The following is a 22,234-nucleotide window of genomic DNA, read 5'->3' on the forward strand; positions in this document are numbered from 1 at the left end:
GGGGTGGCTTGATGGAGATCCAGGGTTTCTGGCGCAGGGCGTGGTCAGGCACACCTTTGTGGGGTGGGGGCACAGGGGCAGGAGCGGGAGGGAGATGGTCAGAAAAACAAAAAAACAAAAGTAGAAAAACACGTGAAAGAAAAAAAAGGTAGAATATAGAAGCAGGAGTAAGGGGGAGAGTAGAGGAGAGATAGAGAGGGATACTTACTTGTTGATGGCCACTAGACCACCAGGGATGAGGCGCAGGCAGGAGCCTGTGGGTGGAGGAGGGCCTCAAACTCGAACTGAGAGTCAGGCAGACTCTCAGTTCTTCCCAGGCATGGCAGAGGCAGCAGCAGCCAGAGGAGCTGGGGACGGCAACAGACGCTGACCAGGTCAGCCACTTGAAGATCTTACGTAACCGCATTGATCTAGGATTTCATTGTGAGCTTCTTGTCAATGATGATTTCGAGGTTTCTGGTGTGGTTGGAGGGAACAGGTGCAGGTCCTAGGTCTGATGGCTACCAGGAGTCATTCCATGTGTTGGTTGCTGCTATTGTCAAAGATCACTACTTCTGTCTTGTCTGTGTCCAGCTGCAGGCAATTGGTTCATCCAGTGAGCAACACTTGTCATGCATCTGTGGAAGTTGGCCCTGGTGGTAGAGGGGTCATCGGTGAGTGAGTGGATGAGTTGGATGTGGTCTATGTAAAAACAATTATGTTGAGACCATGGGATCTGAAGATGTTGGCCAGCGGGTGTCATATGTGTATCAAAGAGCATAGGAATGAAGGATGAGCCCTGGGGGACACTGCAGATGATCTCCTTGGGTTCAGAGGTGAAAGGTGTGAGGTTGATCCTCTGGGTTCTTCCAGTGAGGAAGGAGGTGTTTCATCTGGGCGCCCCTCTCAATCACCATGTAGTGGGATTCTGTGTTGAAGGCTGCCAAGAGGTCAAGGAGGATCAAAGCTGCTGTTTCTTCTCGGTCAAGGAGGATTTGGATGTCTCGATGGCTGCCATCAGGGAATTTGTGGTGCTATTATTGCTGCAGAAGCTGGATTGGGAAGCTATGAGTAGCTGATTCTGCTCAGGTATGTCATGAGTTGCTTGTTGATGATCTTTTCCATTACCCTGTTATAATCAGGGGCTAGTGAAGCCCTACCGGCCACTCATTCCCTCAGAACCTCAAATCAATTTCTGTTTGCAGTACTGAGATTTCATCTTGCACGTATGAAAGGACGAGCCTTCTCGTTTTTGGGCCCCAAAGTTTGGAATACTTTGCCAGAAGCCCTAAGGAACTGTAACTCCCCACTGTCCTTTGCAAAGGCCTAAAGACCTGGCTATTTTTTTTTTTTTAACCTTTTCTTCTAAATTAACTGCCCTCTTAAACATTAGATCTGTTCACCCTACCGTACGTCCACCTGCGCCCTGAAACTCTTTCAGGTAGATGTGTGCATTATAAAACTCATAATAATAATACCTTTGCTGGGAATGGGATATGGGATCTGGCCGGTAGATTTTAGGTTCACTGGGGTTGACAGAGGTTTTTTTGAGTAGTGGTCTCACTTTGACATGCTTCCAGGCATCAGGATATGTTCAGGTGGTGATAGAGGTGTTTGAGCAGGGCAGCGACTTCCTGAACAATCCTTTGGTTTTCAAGATTGAAGATGTGGTGTGGGCATGGTCTCCCGAACGTATGGATTTCATGGTGGAGGTGATGTGGGTGGAGCGGATGTTCCAGGTGGACAGTGTTTGGTTTGTGACGGTTACAGTAGTGGCATATCTGTCAAGGAAGTTCAAAGGTGTGGGTTGGGGTTCGAAGTTTCTGTATATAGTTGCGACCTTGGCATGGAAGAAGTGTGTGAAGTTGTCGCACAGTTCCTGTGAGGGTGTGATGATGTTTTCGCTGGCAGCCGGGTTGGAGAATTTCTTAGCGGTTAAAAAGTTCCTTGGTGGTGTTGGCACTGGTTTTGATGCATGCGGAAAGGGCTGTCTTCTTTGTTGCCCTCAGGAGGTGATAGTAGAGGTTGAGTGAGGGATTCTTGCTGGCACCCCATCTCCTCTTCAGCTGTCTGCGGTCTAGTTTCTCTGTTCTGAGTTATTGGGTGTACCCGCTCAGCCTTTTTGAAGGATTTTCTCTGGATGCTGCTCTTGATCAGAATAATGCTGTTGGTGTAATTGGTGATCCAGGCATTGAAGTTTTTCCACTCCCTTTTTGAGGTTGGTGGTGGTAGCGGGGTTGGAGGTGTTGAAGGCGTCCGCCAAGATGGTCTCTGAGATTTTGTTCCACCTCCAGTGGAGGGTGCTGGTCATCTTGGAGGTGGAGGTGCAAAAGTGGACAATGGAGTGATCGGTCCATGCATGTTTTGTGACATGGCTGTAATTGAAGTGGTTGCCAGAGGTGAAAATAGGGTCTAGCATGTGTCCTGTGGAATGAGTAGGGTCATGGGTGATCTGGGTCAATCTGAGGCCTGCTCATACCGTCGTGGAGGTGTGCAGTGTTGTTCTCACTGGTGTTGTTGATGTGGAAATTTAGGTCACTGAGTAAGATGCAGTCTTTGGAGTCTAGGGCTAGGGGCGCAACGAAGTCAGCAATGGTGCTGCAGAAACTGAAGCGTAGGCCTTGGGGTCTGTATGCAAGGGTGCCTCTGATGGTTGTTTTGTTGTTCGTGTGGATCTTGAAGTTTTGGTGTTCCATGGGATGGAGGTATTGTCGGTGGTGCACTCTAAGGTCTCTTTGTGGATAATGGCTGTTCCTCCTCCCACCTTGTTGGTGGGGTCCTAGTGAGTGATTTTATATTCATCAGGGAACACTGTAGTAATGTCTGGGGTGGATGCGGGGTTGAGCCACTTCTCAGTGAGTAAGACGATGTTGGGTGCGAGGGTGGCGATGAGGTCCCATAATTCGGAGGAATACTTCCATAGTGAGCATGCATGTTTGGGGTGGGGCTGGGCAGTGGGCTGGTGTGTGTGCTGTGGCAGGTAAAGTGGCAGTGGTTGCAGGTAAAAGGCCCTAACGTAGAGTGTGGGTCAGCACGGTGGCGGTGTTTGTTGTGGCATCCCGGGTCAAGGGTGTAGAGCTCTTCGATGGTCTATCTTAGGGGTAAGGGATGACCAGGTGTCGTGGTGCTGGGTGCGTCCCAGGCATGGACAGACACAAACAAGCTTGCCTTTGGTGCACCAGTGGCGCTGTAGCACTGCAGCCTGCATTAAGTAAGTCCTGGGATGGGTGGGGCTTCTGCTAGCGGAAAGAATGGGGAGTAGGAAAACCCGGTCGGAAAACCGAGTTGGCTGCAGTGTCACTCGATCACTATGGAAAAAGCAGGAACTGGAAGCCACAAGCAAGTGGCAGGCTAGGTGTCCAGGTGCCTACTGTTGTGGTTGTGCTGAGGCCTCTATCAAGGAAGTTCTGGGGTGGGCAGGGCTCTTGTGGGTGGGAAAAATAGTGAGTGAGAAAACCCCGGCGGGAAAAGCCAGGCAGCTGCGGTGACACTGGATAAGTCTGGAACAGGCAGGAACTGGAAGCCACAGGCAAGTAGCAGGCTAGGTGTCCAGGTGCCTGATAAGTGAGCAAAAATACTCGCATATAAAAGGTTGACAGTAGTGTGCAAATGTGAGCTACAGTCTATTCGAACAAACATGTAAAAACGTCTGTCAGTATTGTATTGAAAAACTGGTAATTTTGTCTATAGCTAAACAGCAAACACTGCAACGGCCACACTTGTAAAAGCCCTTAGGGGGGTGGTGGTAACCATGTATTGTTATGAGGTTGTTGAAAAGACCCACACAAGATGTTTCCAATGGTTTTGCCTCTGCTATGTGTAGTAGTTAGTTTCGTAGCAGTATAGCTACAGAGAAGGGGATTTCTCACTATCCCACATTCCAGGTGAGAATCACCATTTTTATGGGTCATCTATATGTGCGCATTTCACACAAATCTTGTTTACTTTGAATTTCTAGGCGTACCATGGCCATGTATTATTTTCAATATTATGTTACTTCGTACCTTGACTTACAGTACTTTAAGGTACTCCATTCATTTTCTTCAAAATGTATCACTTCTTTGGGCAGCTTTCCACTCCATTGCTGGTCTCTGAAGTTGGATCTAATTTCACCTGTCACATACTTACCATAGCTTGGACTTCTAGGGATTATGGCACTTTGGATGTGTGATCGATCACTGTGTGATACATATCAATTGATTTGTTTTTGGACGCACACCATGGGTGTTAGAAATTGGGTTTTTGGTTGGCAGTCAGGTTACCCTCTGTCCAAGCAAGGACCCTCACTCTAGCCAGGGTAAGTCACACACAATCCATATTATCCTGTGGCCACCCTCTGGTAGCTTAGCACTAAGCAGTCATGCTTAACTTAGAAGGCAATGTGTAAAGTATTTGTGCAATAAATCATACAATAACACCATACAGAACCACAACAAATACACCACACAGTGTTTAGAAAACTATAGAATATTTATCTGATAAGATGCAGGTCAAAACAATTAAAATGCAATAAGTAGATGTTGAGATATCACTGTAAAAGTTCCCTCACTACAACCCTGGCGGTCAAAGACCGCCAGGGCTGTTTTGTCGGATTGCACCGCCAACAGGCATCCTGTGTATTACGTATAATCACTAAAGGTGTGGGGTAGTAGGAACTGAAGGTAGGACTAGGTCAGTCTTCATTCAGTGCCCGTTATTAGTTAGGTCGCTTTAGATCCTAAGGTGGGGAAATCATGGTTGGAAAATGTCCAAGCAAGGGTGTTGCGGCCCACATCCCCGCCGGCCCAGCGGGGATCTCGTAATGGCCACAGCTGGAGTGCGGCCGCACAGCGGTTACAACTTGGCAGGCGGCAGTTGCCGCCTGCCAATGTTGTAATGAGGACCAAAGTGTCTTAAGTCTTTGCAAAACAAATAAATGTTAACCTGCAACTGGCTTTCCAGCATGGGGTTTTTACCTTCAGGTTGGATTCGGGCTAGAGGTGAGGTTTCCCTCCCCCTGCCCTCCCTTTTGGGGTCCTGCACCCCCCAACTTGGAGTGGACCCCCAGAGGACAACATGGTAGGGGCACTGTTAGCAGTAGCCCCTTCTTCCAGGTCGGGGGGACACCCTGAACCTGGCCTTCCAGTCCAGGGCCTGTACCCTCAGACTGGACCATTGCCTGCAAACCAGGACTTTCTAGGGGGTACACTTACCCCCCACCAGGTCAGAGTTTACCCTCTGAACCTGGTCCTTCAACCCAGAGTCACCACCCTGAGGTTGAACTATTGCCTGGCACACCAGGACTTCCTGGGGGCGCATAGACCCCCCCACAAGGAACACACCACCCCAAGGGCAACACAAGAGTCTGGTCGGCACAGGTCTCCTGATCCCTGCCCGTCTGGCAGAGTCTGGATCCCCTCCAAACCAGAAATGGTCTCACTGAGGTCATTCCTGGAGGGCTCGGCTCTCAGAACTGAGCCCTGACCGTCCAGGTCCTCCACTGGGGTCAGTAGCCCCCTCTCAACCCTCTGTCTGGACGTCTGCACCCCCTCACTAGGAGTGGTACTGCCAGACACCATAACTGGTGGGATGCTGGCTACAGCCACCCCCCAAGTTCTCCTGACACTGTGGGATCCCCCTCAACAAACGGCCCTACAGTGCAGGCTAGGCTCCCTTCCTGGCGTTCCCTCATGGAAACCTCCAGGACCTGGACTGGATTTCGGGCACCCTGGGCCCCAGCCCATCCCCATTCCCTATCCTCTGAGACTGGACATGGGGTCCCTCACCCATTCCACGACATTGGGGCCTTCCTGGGACACTGCAATCCTTTCCCACCTCCCCTGGTTGGGAAACACCTAGACCACTCCCTTCAGGAGCACCCAAAATGCCTATTCAGACTCTCTGGTACTCACCCAGAAGTCTGCCTCCATTGTAAGCTCCCTAGGTTCAGAGAACTCACACTCCACCTGGTGTTGGCGTAGCTCTGAAAAATAAGGACTAGACATATGCTCTCCAGCAATTACATCACTGAGCCCCTCACATGTATTAACCAAAGTACCCTTTACCCAACCATCTAGTAACTCAACCTTGAAAAAGCACCCCATACCACCCTCCTGAGACTGGTGAGACAGTGCACGACTGTCCCGGACACTCAACCCGCACTCTTCTGGGATGTCTCCACACTCCATAACCAGGACTTCTACCTGGGGGGAACCCTGCTCCCTGTCACTCTCTCCTAGAGCCAGTAAAGTGTCCCTCCCCTTAGTTGGAATATGACTCCCTCTGCCAGTTCCTCAATCCTCCTCAGGGACCTTGTGCATTACGGGAACTACCTCATACTCCTGAACCTCCTAGTGTGTCAACTCCCTCCTTCAAGTAGGGCACCACATCTCTGGGCATGCACAGGTCTTCAGCAGTACTGGATACAAGATTTTTGCTGCCACCATCTGAACTGGACTCAGCCCTTATGGCTTCCAGTTTCAGCTCTTCACAGCTCAGCTCCTGAGCTGTAATCCTTTCATTTTCCTCGGCTAAGGTTCTCTCTGCCTCAGCCATCTCAATCTCTTCATCTAGCTCTTCCATCTACCGCTCCTGAGCTATGGGCCATTCATCTCTCACTGGTTCCCTTTCCTCATCCGAGTAGTCCTCCTCAGACTCATCTGTTAGTGTTGCTTGCCAGCGTACCAACACATACTGAAACAGGGCTGACTCAAGAGCCTCCCTTCTGGATTTCCTCATTACAGCCCGTCCCCTTTCCTTACAGAATACTGTTGGCTCCTTCTGTTTATAGATAAATAGGTGCCAAAAGTTGACTTCCATTCTGCCAAGGCCTCACAGGTGCAACCCAAAACCAGAGTTAAAAAATATCAACAATATAATCAGGGGGACATCAGAGAACCAAAAGCAAAAAGATGAAAAATCAAGTTGATCTTCAACTGTGGGTAGGTAGTGAATATTTAGCTACTGTATGTCACTGCACAAATACAAGTCCTATCCTCACCGCTGATCACCAATGTTAGAAATGAGGTCTTTAGTTGGCACAGTCCGGTTACCCTCGGTCCAAGCAAGGACCCTCACTCTAGTCAGGGTAAATCACACACAATCCAAATTATCCTGTGCCCACCCTCTGGTAGCTTGGCATGGAGCAGTCAGGCTTAACTTAGAAGGCAATAATATAGAAAACTTGTGGGATGTGTTGCTAGGAATGGCGCTCACAATGCTTCCACCCCAATATTTTTTATTGTAATAGTGTCTACAAGGTGCCCCTGGAAGGACACACCCTACTCCCCCACAAAATCCTAAAGGAGAACGCCAATAAGCAGTCCAAGGCACTTGTGTAAAATAAAAAAAAAGAGAAAATAGTTTGTATCTCAGTGTCCAGTCAATCCACTTGTTTTTATTGGATATCTTCTTCAATCTCAATCAATCCTGTTCATCCAGCCAACACGTGTCATCAAGCGAACAATACTCGATTTGACTTTTTCAAGGCTGAAAATTGACAATTCAGTATAATTAGGACGCAAACCATAGTTAATTTTGTAATAAATGACACTGATAACCGATCTGAAAAGGTATATAAAAAGGAAGCACAAGAGCCAGTGTAAAATAAAAACTTAACCTTAGAAGCCAATGTGTAAAGTATTTGTGCAATAACTCATACAATAACACCATACAGAACCACAAAAATACACCACACAGTGTTTAGAAAAAGATATAATATTTATCTGATAAGCTGCAGGTCAAAACGATTAAAATGCAAGAAGCAGATGTTGAGATATCACCGTAGAAGTAATATAAAGTGTCTTAAGTCTTTGCAAAACAAATAAATGTCTCTTAAAAACAATAAAGGTCTCTTGCAAGCACAAAGTACCTGGTTCACATTAAAAATTTCTGCAAGGGACCACAGAGGAGGCAATGCGTGGAAAACATGGAGGTGTGCGTCGGTTTCGCCCCTTGGCACACCCGAATTGCATTGTTATTTTCCACGCAGGGGAAGGCTTTGCGTCAATTTCTGGCACGCGGAATTGGTTCCTCTTCAGGTTGTGGGCTTTTCTGGCATCTCCTGGACGGTGCGTGGAATCCTGGGCTTAAGGAGCGAAGTCACAAGTGTTGCGTCGATCCAGTGTGTGTTGCGTGGATTTTTCTCCCGCCGGCACGCACTGTGTCGATTCCTCTCTGTAAGTCAGGCTGCGTCGTCCCGGGTCAGCTGTGCGTCGATCCGGCGGCCCGTGCATCGAAGTTCTGTTCGCACCGGAGGCGCTATGTCGACCTTCTCCATGCGAAGTTGCGCTGCGTCGGTTCGGCATGGGGTGACTTTCTCACCGCGGGGCAGGCTGTGCATCGTTTTTAGCCAGCTGTGCGTCAAGTTTTCGCCGCACAAGGAGTCCAGTTGCAGGAGTGAAGTCTTTTTGGTCCTGAGACTTCAGGGAACAGGAGGCAAGCTCTATCCAAGCCCTTGGAGAGCACTTCTCAGCACAACCAGAGAGCAGCAAGGCAGCAGGGCAACAGCAAGGCAGAAGTCCTTCTCAGAAAAGCAGTCCCAGTGAGTCCTTTGGGCAGCCAGGCAGTTCCTCTTGGCAGGTCTGGTTCAGGAATTCTTCACCAGCAGGTTTCTTGTCCAGAAGTGTCTGTGAGTGTCTATCCCAGGAAGTGTCTAAAATCTGTGGTTTTAGGTCCTGTTCTTACACCTATTTTGGCCTTTGAAGTAGGCTTACTTCAAAGGAAAGTCTCACTTGTTTGTGAAATCCTGCCTTGCCCAGGCAAGGCCTCAGACACTCACCAGGGGGTTGGAGACTGCATTGTGTGAGGGCAGGCACAGCCCTTTCAGGTGCGAGTGGCCACTCCTCTCCCTCCTAGCACAGATGGCTCATCAGAATATGCAGGCTGCACCCCGGCTCCCTTTGTGCCACTGTCTGGAGAGAGGCGCACACAGCCCAACTGTCAAACTAACCCAGACAGGGAATCCACAAACAGGCAGAGTCACAAAAATGGTTTGAGCAAGAAAATGCCCAATTTCTAAAAGTGTCATTTTTAAACACACCATCTTATAATCAACTTTACTAAAAAATGTATTTTTAAATTGTGAGTTCAGAGACCCCAAACTCCAAATGTCTATCTGCTCCCAAAGGGAAGCTACACTTTAATCATGTTTAAAGGCAGCCCCCAGGTTAACCTATGAGAGAGATAGGCCTTGCAACAGTGAAAACCGAATTTGGCAGCATTTCACTGTCAGGACATATAAAGCACATTAGTATATGTCCTACCTTAACTATACACTGCACCCTGCCCATGGGGCTACCTAGGGCCTACCTTAGGAGTGTCTTACATGTCGGAAAAGGGAAGGGTTAGGCCTGGCAAGTGGGTGCACTTGCCAAGTCGAATTTACAGTTAAAACTGCACACACAGACACTTGCAGTGGCAGGTCTGAGCCATGATTACAGGGCTACTTATGTGGGTGGCACAATCAGTGCTGCAGGCCCACTAGTAGCATTTGATTTACAGGCCCTGGGCACCTTTAGTGCACTTTCCTAGGGATATCCCAGTAAATCAAATATGTCAATCATGGATAAACCAATTAACAGTACAATTTACCCAGAGAGCATATGCACTTTAGCACTGGTTAGCAGTGGTAAAGTGCTCAGAGTTCAAAGGCCTACAAAAACAGGTCAGGAAAAATAGGAGGAAGGAGGCAAAAAGTTTGAGGATGACCCTGAAGAAAATGGACAGGTCCAACAATAGGGTTCCCTGAATATGTGCTCAGAGTTCAAATTCACTCTTGTACCGTCTGGTGCCTGATATGGTGTGGACTGATTTGTGAAGATTGCTGTTTATGTACAATGTATCTATGTACACATTAATACACCTTGCATCTACAGCTGTTTGTTACACAAGCCAGATATAGGATGTGGCTGGGCATATCTTTTCAGACTTTATCACAGTGTTTATTATCAGTACATCTTTATTCATAATGGCTAGAGTGTATGTGTATTTTCAGCCTTGAGAAAGTCCATGGGATAAAACATGTGTCGGCTGTCACTTTTTGAATAACTCAACATATTGTGACACCTTTGAATAAATCAAAACTTCAAAGCAAGGAAACCTTTTGCCTGACTTGGGACTCTTTAGATATTATTGTAGTGTGCTTTGGGTTCCTTTTATGCTATTGGCTTCTAATCCTGTTTCCAGGACAGGTTGTCTTTCACGCACAGTGGCAGGGTGGTTGTACCCTAACAGCACCTGTGTTTTATAGACTTAGGACAATTGAGGACTTCCCCAAATTATAAGGTCATTGTTTAATGTGCAGGCATTGACACCATATTTACCCTTGTTAGATTATGAAGGCTCTTCTCCCGTCTGCCTTTGATGGGTTAGGCAAAGGAAAAAAGAAAGCAAAAGGCAGATTTAAGTGAAGCACCATCAGTACACCAGACAAAAAAAAAGCTTCAACTTCAAACGTTCTCCGTCTCTTGAAAAAAATATCTACACAAGTTAAACAATAGGGCCTGCAATGCACTGATCTTTCTAGCCAAAGTTATACCCACCAAAAACATCTTTCATGGTCAGGAATTTAAACTCACAACAAGCCCAAAGTACAGATAAATACATTTAGACAGTACAAAATTTAGGTTCCACAGTACAGAATTGCAGGGCACAGGTGGAGCCTTCTTCAAACCCTTAAGAAGTTATAAAACTACTGCAATATTAAAAAGAGAAGGCTTTATGAGTTGTAACAAGAAATCATGCACCAGAGGAAAGTCATTCTGATCTCATCCATCTACAAAACATTGTGCTTCAATAAGGGAGCCTAGTGCTCTGACTGGCACCCACCATGACATCCAATTTCTCATCTGATGAAACATGTCCAGCAGACAACAATTTCTTAGGAGCCGGAATTAACAAGAAACAACCTAGATAGAACACTCTGCCTTCTTCCTGGATCAAAAGCAATGAAAAGTCAAAGTAGCAGACCACCCTCTGCTGAGAAGATCTGAATAAATAGGTGTTACTAGTGGTCAACTTAATGATATGAAATATCAGGGTTGAGCACTTACCTCAATAGATTTAAAAAAAGTTTTAATTCCACATAGTTTGATTACTTAACAACAGGCATAGACATAATTTAGGGATTTCTAGGGGTCACAGCTGCAACACATGGCTCGCCTCTTGTGACCCCTGGCACTGCCTTTGCAACCCCTGGCCTCAGAGGTGGCAAAATCAGTTGCAAGAGCACAGAAGCAGGTCTGTATTTCTTATTTTCGTCCTGTTTGTCATTATAATAATAGTATGCTCCAAGATTCACTATTAGTGTAATAAAAATAGAGCACGCTTTGCTGAATTGGGATCTTAGCTGTCAGCTATGGTAAGTAAAAATAGTTTTAAATCTATGTTGTGTGCATGTTTGTGGGGGACATTGTTTTTATGTGAGAGATCATGTGTATGTGTGAGAATGCATGTATAAGCATGAAATGCTTGTATGAATGAACATGAGTGAGTTAGTGACAGGCACCGAGTGAGATTGGTTGAGATTGGGCCCAGTTTTACTATTCTTTAACGCAAGACAAAACTGCACAAATGTTGCTGCACTACCTTCCATCAAGGGGAGATGAAGATATCTTGCATTATTTTCTCTACCTCTGCGCTGGAGCACTTTTGGCAGTCACATGCCAAAGCACACACCCTTGCGCCATAGTGCAAGAGCTCTCTGAAACATAGGTATAGTACTTGAAAGGCTCTCTTCCAGCACAAAAACTATGCTTTAAGGCTTTTCCAACTCTGTATGTGTGTTGTACAATGCAGCGCAGAAGCAAAGTTTAAAAAAATGAGGAGAAATTAAAACATTTATCCTTTTTATGCCTGCCTCAAAGTGTTGTATGATTTTGGCATCAATTACAGTCTATCAGTGTTTGTAGGTAAGGATTTGTATCAAAACTCATTGGTGGTTGCACGGGAAGGTACTTGCACTTCCCATGGAACATCCCCTCTGGATGTAAAATAATGCAAAGCAGCTCATAGCACAATTTTGCGTTACTTTGGGATACTATCTAAAGCAAATCAGGAATTGCATTGGATAGTAAAACCCAAACTAGCACCTTGGTCCAGGATTTACAGATTAAATCTAGGCATGATTATCAGTAAGCATCAGTGAGTATGAGTGAGATTAAGTGTGAATGCAAATGAATGAGTAAGAATCAATATGAATGAGAGTAAGGGGGTATAAGTGTAATGTTAGGGTCATTTGATAAGCCTCCTTGGAGAAACCCAGGGTCAAAGGTCATATGAAAAAACTGTGTGTGATGTCATTAAGGTCAAAAGATATGCAATGTCACTTCTGTTGCCCAACATCCATATATAATGCAATACTGAGTTTGAAAAAGCATGTCTCTTATGATCAAATAACCTATATGCAAGCAAGGATTTCTGAAAGTGCATCATCAACATCTATCACTAACAGCATCATTTTGTATACTTTTTATGTGTATCTGCAACAAAAACAAATACAGTAAAGCCCCAAGAAAGTGAGGTGGAAGATTTAGAAAAAGTGTTTTACAACAGTATCAAACAAATTAGTTACTTAGTATAGGTGTAGATATTTTTTCTAAATGTGCAATTTTAGGTGATAAATAATTTTTGAATACTAATAATGTTTATGATGAATGTAGTCATAGCAAATGATGTAATAATGTTCCACTTGAAACCATTTTAATAAGGTGTTGAGAAGTGTCCTTATCAATGTAGCTAAGTTATGTCGCATTTTTGCGGAGACTCCATTTTATTAAAAGTAGTTTTGGTGTTCCTTTGATTTTTCTCCTACTCATTACCCCTACCAATGTTCCCTTGTGTCTTCTTCTCTCCCCACAGTCTTGACGGGGCACTTGATACGGTGATCTAACTGGTTGTTTTTATTCAAATGCATGTATTATGAATAGACTTTTCTTTGTGTACTGAAATTATCAACTTTAGAAGGTCCTTCCGCAGGAAACTGATGTGGGCCTGTTAGGATACTTGTGTGTGGGTCTTTGCTTGAAAAATATTTCATATTGTGTTGTGCTTCTTCAGTCTATGCTGCGGTCAGTGCCGGAGTGGATACGTTTTCCTTTCGGTAGAAATGGGTTAGTGTTATATGTTTGTTAGTGGCAACTTTTATTCTCATTTACTCAATATGTGTTATCCCTAGTCCTGTCATTGTTTTGCAGTTTTTGCTTATTATTTATTCATAAAATGTGTATTTAAACCCCTTGGTTTTGAAAGTGAGCTAGAGACCTTCCCCCGGCTTTGAGGGATGCTGTCCGTTCCCATTTATGATTTTGCTGCTTATTGGTACTTAGAATAATTCTGATTTTCTGACTAAGTACTCTGTATCTGAGCCTCCATGACAATTATTTGCATTTTTCTGTAATGCTGATTAAGGCTTTTGTAATTGTAATAGTAATAGTATTTATATAGCGCTTACTACCCCTGACGAAGCGACTAAGCGCTTTTCGGCGAGAAGCACGCTACTCCGGAACCCAACAAGAATTAGTGATGGATTAGTATCGGGAAATATGAGTACAGTTTTAGTATTATTATGAGTTAATTTGAGCCATGGATATGAGAGTTTGTTAGTTAGATTGACTGGAGTAATGGAGGGGTGGAGGAGGAAAGAAGTCCAGAAGTGTTAATTGGGAGTATATCCCTCATTTACTCATCCCAAAGGCTTGTGATGAGTAAAGGGGGATGGAGGAGGGAAGAGTCTGTGGAAGGGTTGGGGGGGATCATAATAGCAGGGTAAGATAAATGAGGGAAAATTTTGTAGGGTTGTTTGGGAGGTCATGGTGGTAGAGTGAGGTTTGGTGAGTTAGATGTGGAAGCGGATGGAAGAGCTTAGGCAGAGGTATTTAGGAGGTGAAAGTAGTAGAATGGATTTGGGATGAGTCAGAGTTGGAATGGAGGATAGATTGATAGAGACAGGACATATGATGATGGGTAGATAAGTGTGATAAGATGAGAGCAGGGATTCATAGATATCTAGTATATAACAACCCACCCATTAGCCATGCAATGACCCACGAACATGCCAAGCACAGAACAACATACACACACACATATATATATATATATATATTACACACTTCTCTTCCGTGGATATAGGAAAAAGGCAGCACTCCACAGCCATAACGAATTCAATCATGTTTATTCACCTACAGGGACGCGTTTCGGCGTTGCCGCCTTCATCGACCTGTGAGCCGCCATTTTAGCTCGGTTTTTATACTCCAATTACAATGAACTCAATTATCATATATCATATATCATGCGAAAAACTGTTTTAGTCACAAATTTTCACCATACATTTCAATTAAACAGCAATTAAATACAATTAACGTGTTAATGTGTTTAACACATTTTATAAACACTGAAGAATTGACACTCGACAAGCTAATGCATTTTTACATTGTATATTTTCTAATTGTATTTAATTGCTGTTTAATTGAAATGTATGGTGAAAATTTGTGACTAAAACAGTTTTTCGCATGATATATGATAATTAAGTTCATTGTAATTGGAGTATAAAAACCGAGCTAAAATGGCGGCTCACAGGTCGATGAAGGCGGCAACGCCGAAACGCGTCCCTGTAGGTGAATAAACATGATTGAATTCGTTATGGCTGTGGAGTGCTGCCTTTTTCCTATATCCACGGAAGAGAAGTGTGTAATATAATACGCGATGGCGTGCGTATGAGGAATAGCACCGTTGACGTTCAGGTGCCGAAAGGGAACGCCTCAAGTGGAGTGTTTATATATATATATATATATATATATATATATATATATATATATATATATATATATATACACACACACACACGAATACACACATATGCACACATATATATACATTCAATACAAAATTAGAAACATGGGTAAATATACTTAGTCAAACAGGTTTAAAGAGTGTGAGTGTATTTTATTGTTATGACATAGTAGCGATACATATTTTCTAAAGAACTATAAATAACTAGAAATATACACATAATCAGAAAAAATATTTATTTATCAATATAGGCATATGCAGTCCATAGTAGTTTGAATATGGTGGTTATGAAGGAAAGAGCCAACTCTTGAGTAGTTTTCTGAAGACAAGAAAGTTATCTGTGGCTCTTATAGTTGGGGGTAATGAATTCTATAGTTTGGCTGCTTGAACGGAGAAGGATGTACCACCTATAGTCTGTTTCTTGTATGGTGCGGGGTGCCAAAACCACCCTTTGCAAGGACAATTATCCTTTAGCTTATCTCCTACACTTGATTATCGTGGAGGTTAACACTCTAAAATATAGTTCAAAATAACTTTTTAGGGGGAAAAAAAAAAAACCTTGTACTTTAGGTAAACATCCAAATACAGCAATTAGCAACAGAAAGGTGCCCGGTCAAATGCGTTAAGGGCCTTCCACTGTCAACCAACACATGGTGCTGAGTGTTTAGTTACTTTTCATCCCACTGAGGTAGAAACAACATTCTTAAATCTAAAAATTATACATCAGACGATTGTGGCAAATCAATTGTTAGGTGGAACACCACAACTGTAAATAAAAAAAAAATAGAACACAAATTCCGACACAAATGTATTTTTAGTCAACCAGATAAATCTCGTTAAAGACTCACTACCTAACCATACTTCTTGGTCCTCTCCAGGACTAAAACTTCAAACCCACTACTTCACCCATAGTCTAAACTTTGAAAAGCACAAAAAAGGTCAAATCTCTATACAGAGAATACTTTGAGAGCACCAGAATGTGAGGGAAAGCTGTTTTTTGGGAGCTCAATCAAATTAGACATACCATTTCATACATTAAACACACTACTTAAAAAAAGAAAAGATAATAAAGCAAGTTAACGGACTACCTTAATGATATTATATGTTACAATTCTAGACTCCATCCAACAGGAATCAGACAACATCCTCAAACATTTACAGATAGATCAATCTCCTGCAATGAAAAGAGCGGGTTCCTTAATGCTTGCGCTTTCGACCACAATCCTGTCTAGTGAAAGGTCTTGGAAGAATCAGATCTTGTAGGTTTCATCAGGCGCTCAGTGAGAGAGTTCAAGTTACTATCATCATACATCCCAATTCTGAAAGTGAACACTACCAACAGAATAATTCTCTCACCTGATGAAGGATCTGCACAGGCAAGCTTCAGAAATCCTCTGCTCCAGACTACCAAGAACTGACATTTTCACCAGCTGGCCCTTTTAACACCTGGCTCATCTGTTTTCCAAGAGTCACAAACAATGCAGCCTTGTCCTGCAGAGTACCCCATGCGCCATTAAGCGGCGTCAATTGGCTCAGCGTCCGTCATCAGCGGGGGGTATGACGATGCGGCTCCCACACAAATGCCACCCCCAAGTCAGTTTCTCTTCATGACTTTCTATGCCAGAAGCTCAGAGCCATGAAAAACAGACTACTGGAACGCTAAATCTAAGGCTCTGAAAGGGGAGTCCCTGCCCCTAGAAATCAGTTTGCAGCGAGGGGAGGATGGGAGGGTCAGTAAGGAATCTGCAACTAGATACTGTTTCTGTCAGATAAAGCATAACAGAAGTTAAGTAACTTGTTCATCTGATAGAGACTTCTAGTTGCAGATTCCTTACCTTTGTATCCTCAGAGATGGGTCTGCAGACCAAGATCATACTAGAAAGTCCGCAGGACAGAACAGGAAAAGTGCCCGTCCCTACAGACCTGACTGTCCAGGCAGTAGTGTTTGAAAAACGTGTACAGAGGAGTTCACGTTGCTGCTTGACAGATGTCAAGGCCTGGAACTCCACATGCTAATGCAGTGGTCAAGCTGTATCTTGGGTAGAATGAGCACAAAATCCTTCAGGTGGTTGCTTTTTGGCCAGTGCATAGCAGATCGTAATGCAGAGTACAACCCATCTGGAGATGGTCCGCTTCTGAACTGCCTGACCTTTCTTCATACCCACATTACAGACAAAGAGTTGATCATCCACCCAGAACTCTTCATAAAATCAAGGTAGAACGCCAATTCTCTTTTTGGGTCCAGGCGGTAGTCTCTCTCCTCTTCCTTAGAAGGATGCAGGGGTGCGTAAAAAGTAGGCAGGGTGATGAATTTGCCTACATGAAAGGGTGTAACAACTTTTGACAGAAAAGAAAGCCTAGCGAAACACCACTTTATTGGGATACATGAAAGGGAGGGCGGCTCAGATGACAATAGCTGCAGCTCACTCACCATACGGGCAGATGTAATAGCTACAAGGAGGGCTGTTGTTTTCAAAGTGAGAAGCCTGAGAGGACAAATATGGAGAAGCTCTAAAGGAGCACACATCAGAAATGTCAAGACCAAATTCAGATCTCATTGGAGCATAACGAATGGGGATGGAGGAAAAAGATGGTTAAGACCTTTGAGGAACCGATGTACAACAGGGGACTTAAACAAAGAAAGTTGATCAGGCAACCTCAAAAAAGCATATATAGCAGTTAAATAACCTTTAAGTGCACCCATAGCAGAGCCCTGCTTGGCCAAGGAAAGGATAAACAATAGGACCTCAGGGAGCGGGGAAGAGAGGGGTTCAACAGACTTGTCTGTGCAACATGCTACAAATTTCTTCCAACGGCAGGCATTTACCATTTTGGTGGAGGAACACCTCTCTGTCAAAATTAAGTTAGACTTCAAGAGGACGGTCAAAAGTTGTTAACTGCTGATGCTCAATCTCCACGCAAGAAGGCGGAGAGTGGACAGGTTCGGGTGCAGAACCCTCCCCTGCTGCTTCAACAGAAGACCCTCCCGAAGGAGCAGTCTGATCAGATGATCCATGGCATGCGCAGCAACTCAGGAACCCAGACTCTCTGTGCCCAGTCCAGAGCCACAAGGACTACTTGTGCCCAGTCTTTCTTGATCCTTGCAAAAATATAACCCTTTAACTAGTTCCTGATCTAGAAGTCAGAGTTGAGTGGACCAATTAATTCTTTCTCTACTTTTTTGTTGGGCCTAATGTTGAGGATGGTGGTGACTCATTGTAAGAACAGGGGTGTAGGAGCTGAGCAGCCAAGGGTAAATTGTGGGATATTCTAAAATATTGGGGTGCATTGGAATATTGGGGTTTGGCTCCTACAAAGGTTTCAACCAATATGCTTGAGTTCTTTTACAAAAGTGTACTTTGGTCTCACTGTTTTCATAGAACTTTATTTTTAATCCAGTTGCTAGTTTTCTCGGTTCAGTTTTTGAGTACTATTGCTAGAGTTAAACATTTTCCTTGCAAATATCATTGGCTGAAGGCACCATGGAGTCACTTTTATTTTACCTGTTTAATCATATTTTCTTTCCATTCATCCACCCATCTGCTTACTAGTCTCTGTCATGGTGTTGGAACTCCAACCCCTTTGTTCTGGGGACTTCCAATAACGTGGCAGACTTAAGCTAAATTATATATAGCCATGGAAGGGCTAGAACGAGGCTTAATAATTATGTTTTAAGGGCTTTCTGAAATGGGCATATTTGATTGATTAAACTATCACAGTCCTTCCCCAAGAGTGGAGGACTGAACCTGGTTTCCTTGTATATTTATTTAGATATTTAAAATAATGGGGGTATACTTGCCCTGGTGGTCAGTCTGTCAACTGTGAACCTGTGATCCTTGGTTTGAATCTTACCCTTTCATGCTTGATTGAAAAACACATGAACCTGGGAAAAACACTTACTCTGCATGTGCCTAAAATCTAGATATTTGAAATGCATTTGTAGATATTTGAAATGTAATCTAATTGTTTAATTCTAAGATGTAAATCCGCCTTTGGTTTACACAATCTTGTAGGTTCTCCCTAAACCATTTAGATGAACAGCCCTTCCTTTGTTTCCAGGTAGATTTGTTCTACATAAATATTAACATCTATGTGCAAAATTATAGTTTTAGGTCAATGGCCAAATAAACTTCATACAATAAACAAAGTGTGAAATAATACTGTTGAATGGAGCTGTAGAAGGAAAATACAAAATTGATAGTTAAAACATTATTTTAAAGCATTTCTTAAAAACCTTCCCACAGCTAGAGGGAGACATTGAGGGTAATTCAAGAGTAAACAAAAATGTAATAACATGAATAACTCTCCTCACCACACCCATTGAATAATGTCTTGGCTTTCTTCTTTAGTCAGAATGATTTAAGCTTCAGAGTCAGACAGTCTAATTTTTAATAAGAGATGATGGAGACTTGTATTTGGGGCAAATCACAATCAGACAAACTTAGAATAGCCCTCATTTCACTCAGTAAGTGGTCTGATTTCTTGTTCACAATGAATTAAGATTCCCCGTAAAATGAGTTAACTACAGACATTTTTTAAATCAATCACCTATGAAGTATAGTTAGTTAATTTAGCTCCCAAACATTGTCTTTAATTCTTTGTTTGTAAAACCTATTTAACCTTCATAGAATATTACAAGTTCTATTATAACACCCTTCTAGAATCTACTTCATACAGTTATGCTGTCTGGGAGACCTTTCCTTATGGAAGTATAAAAATGGAATTTAATGGCAAAGTGTCAGCTACAACACTAAAGGAACAAACCAAAGCTCAAGACGTAATGCTTTTAACATTGAGCTGAGCATGGGAGAAAGCGGCCTTGTCCAACATTTATCATCAATAGTGGAATTGAAAGATTTGAGATTTGCAACAAGACAGCTCCCTTGGTTCCACTTTCACAACTATCGCTCCTTCTGTGGGCTTCCCTCCCATCCCCCAAGGCAGGGATGGAAGGGGAAGCCCTTCCCCTTCCACCCTGACCCACCTGACCACCCCAGTGACGTCTGATGAAGGAAACACTTGTAGGATCTACACAAATGACCCCTTGCTGAATTCAGAATTTTGTCTACTTTTCAGAAATGTTTAGTTTTCTGGGATCTAGCATTGGTTTCTCACCCATTTCTGTCACTAACTGGAAGGAGGCTGAAAGCACAAAAAAATAGTAAAAATGGGGTATGTCCAGTTAAATGTCAAAATTGTGTTGAAAAATGGGGTTTTCTAATTCAAGTCTGCCTGTTCCTGAAAGCTGGGAAGATGGTGATTTTACCACTGCAAACCCTTTGTTGATGCCATTTTCAGGGGAAAAACCACAAGCCTTTTTCTGCAGCCCTTTTTTCCATTTAAAAAAAAATAAAAAAATTGTTTGCTGTATTTTGGCTTATTTCTTGGTCCCCTTCAGGTGAACCCACAAGGCATGGGTACCTCTGGAATCCCTAGGATGTTGGAAAAAAAGGGCGCATATTTGGCGTGGGTAGCTTATGTGAACAAAACGTTATGAGGGCCTAAGCGCGAACTGCCCCAAATAGCGAAAAAAAGGCTCGGCACAGGAGGGGAAAAGTCCTGGCATCAAAGGGGTTCAAATAAATATCCATGTAATTTTAATTGCTCACAACCATGAACTTCAGATTCAGTCAATTATATAGGCTTCTGATGATTATTTACAATGACTGCCACTTCTGTTACTCTCATCACAAAACTTAGTTAAGCAGATAACTTGACATTGACAGCTGTATCTTCTTGTGTATTTAATTGGAAGCAAAGTTCAGAAAGAAGCAGCTTGAAAAAAAACATCTTGATATACCTCAGTATGAGGGCTTCATTCAAAGGATGGCACTGTTAACTACGCCAAATGCTAACAAATCCAGAACGCAGATGTATAATGCACTTTGCTAAGTACCAGAGAACAAATGCATGAGCGGTCATGTTCATGTTTAGGTGAGAGCTTTCTTATTAATGCACCAATACCAAGCACATCATTACAGGCTTCCTACAGATGAAAGGAACCATTCAAAACATTGTCATGGAAAATGTATTTTTTAAGGCTACAGTCTTTTCGACATCCAGCTTGTATACAAAAATGATGAAATTTAAAAGAAAACCTGTAGAATATTGACTATGCATTTCTCAAACATTCTAGGAATGTTCCTGAGGTTTGTCCTGCCTTTCTGGTGTCTGAGGCAGAGGACTCATAAGAAAGAAAATTGACCAAATTAAGGATGAGAGGTGACTAAGAAGCTACTCACAGAGATAATAACCTAGAATGTTTAGCATTCGGGGCACTGTATTTCAGGGGAACTGTCCAGGGATTAAAGGCAGAATAAAACAACCAAAATGGTATATGAGACTTTAAGCCCTAATGCACCAACACACAATCACTTGCAACTGATAAAACCCAGGGAATTCCAATCATCCAAATTATGTTTATAAATGGGTAACAGGAAAAGGATGTTGACAAGAGCATTACCCATTTCTCCCAAATTGAGCTTTTTGTTGATTGGAATACAATCATTTTAAAGGATTAGGAGGCCTTTGTCCTAAACTGGATCCAACCAGTTCCTATAGCAGGGGTATCCAACCTTTTCTGTATCAACAGCTAATTCTGATAAGTAGAAATCATTGTGAGGTACCGAAGGCTAAACAACTTGCGCATTATTATAAAACATCCCCAAGCCCAGCTTCCTTGGCTTTAAGCCTAATGCCCATAGAGGCAGATACTATGTTTTGAACAAAATACATTAACTAGGGGCACTGTGAAAGGGCTGTTATGTGTGTCAGTGAGAGCATGGTCTTTGGGGATGTATGAACATGTGTGCATATGAATGGGCTATATGTGTATTGGTAACTGAGAGCCTGTGTCATATGTACTTGTGGTAAAGGACATATCTTTTGCCATTTGTGGCACTGTTACATGTATAGCACAAACATACAACCATTTTCCTTTAAATGGGAGAAATTTTAAGTACAAAAATGTTCATAATGTGGAACTTTTTATCACACTTCAATTTTCTCCCATTTAAAATGAGACACTATTTTTCAATTATAAATATGGCACACTGTTCTACTGGCCACTGCGAGCAAGTGGCCTGTTTGTGAATGCAACACTTCAAAAACATTAAAATGTGACCCTGTGCTTATTTCAAAATGAACTCCAGGCTGTGAGCTACTTTAAAAGGATCTGGAAGCTACTGGTAGCGCACAATCGACTGGTTGGAGAAACTTTTGCTTCAGACTAGATCAACATATCTGGCTATTCTCCCAATGTGAGTACATCATTCTACATTGCCAACAAGATGTGGGCTTTCTGTTCTTGCCATATCTCTGGTGTATTAACCTTTTATTTTTTCCGCATTGGACTTAGTACCTAATTTCATGTATATAACTTACTGCTCATTTTCCTCCATAAAAGTGACCTCCTATGGTGGAGGACACAGCCCTTCCACAGAGCTCCAAGTGCCTGCTCCTGCTGTGCATTTCTATGAAGGACTGTGCT

The 22,234-nt window shown here is 43.2% G+C and overlaps 1 protein-coding gene across 2 annotated transcripts in view; it reads right to left on the bottom strand.

The window, feature by feature from the left end:
- LOC138282516 (kinesin-like protein KIF20A) overlaps positions 1-22,234 on the bottom strand; it is a 531,681-nt gene that overhangs the window by 73,048 nt on the left and 436,399 nt on the right. The window lies entirely within an intron of this gene.

This window comes from Pleurodeles waltl, chromosome 2_2, assembly GCF_031143425.1.
Source record: "Pleurodeles waltl isolate 20211129_DDA chromosome 2_2, aPleWal1.hap1.20221129, whole genome shotgun sequence".
In the NCBI taxonomy this organism is placed as follows: domain Eukaryota; kingdom Metazoa; phylum Chordata; class Amphibia; order Caudata; family Salamandridae; genus Pleurodeles; species Pleurodeles waltl.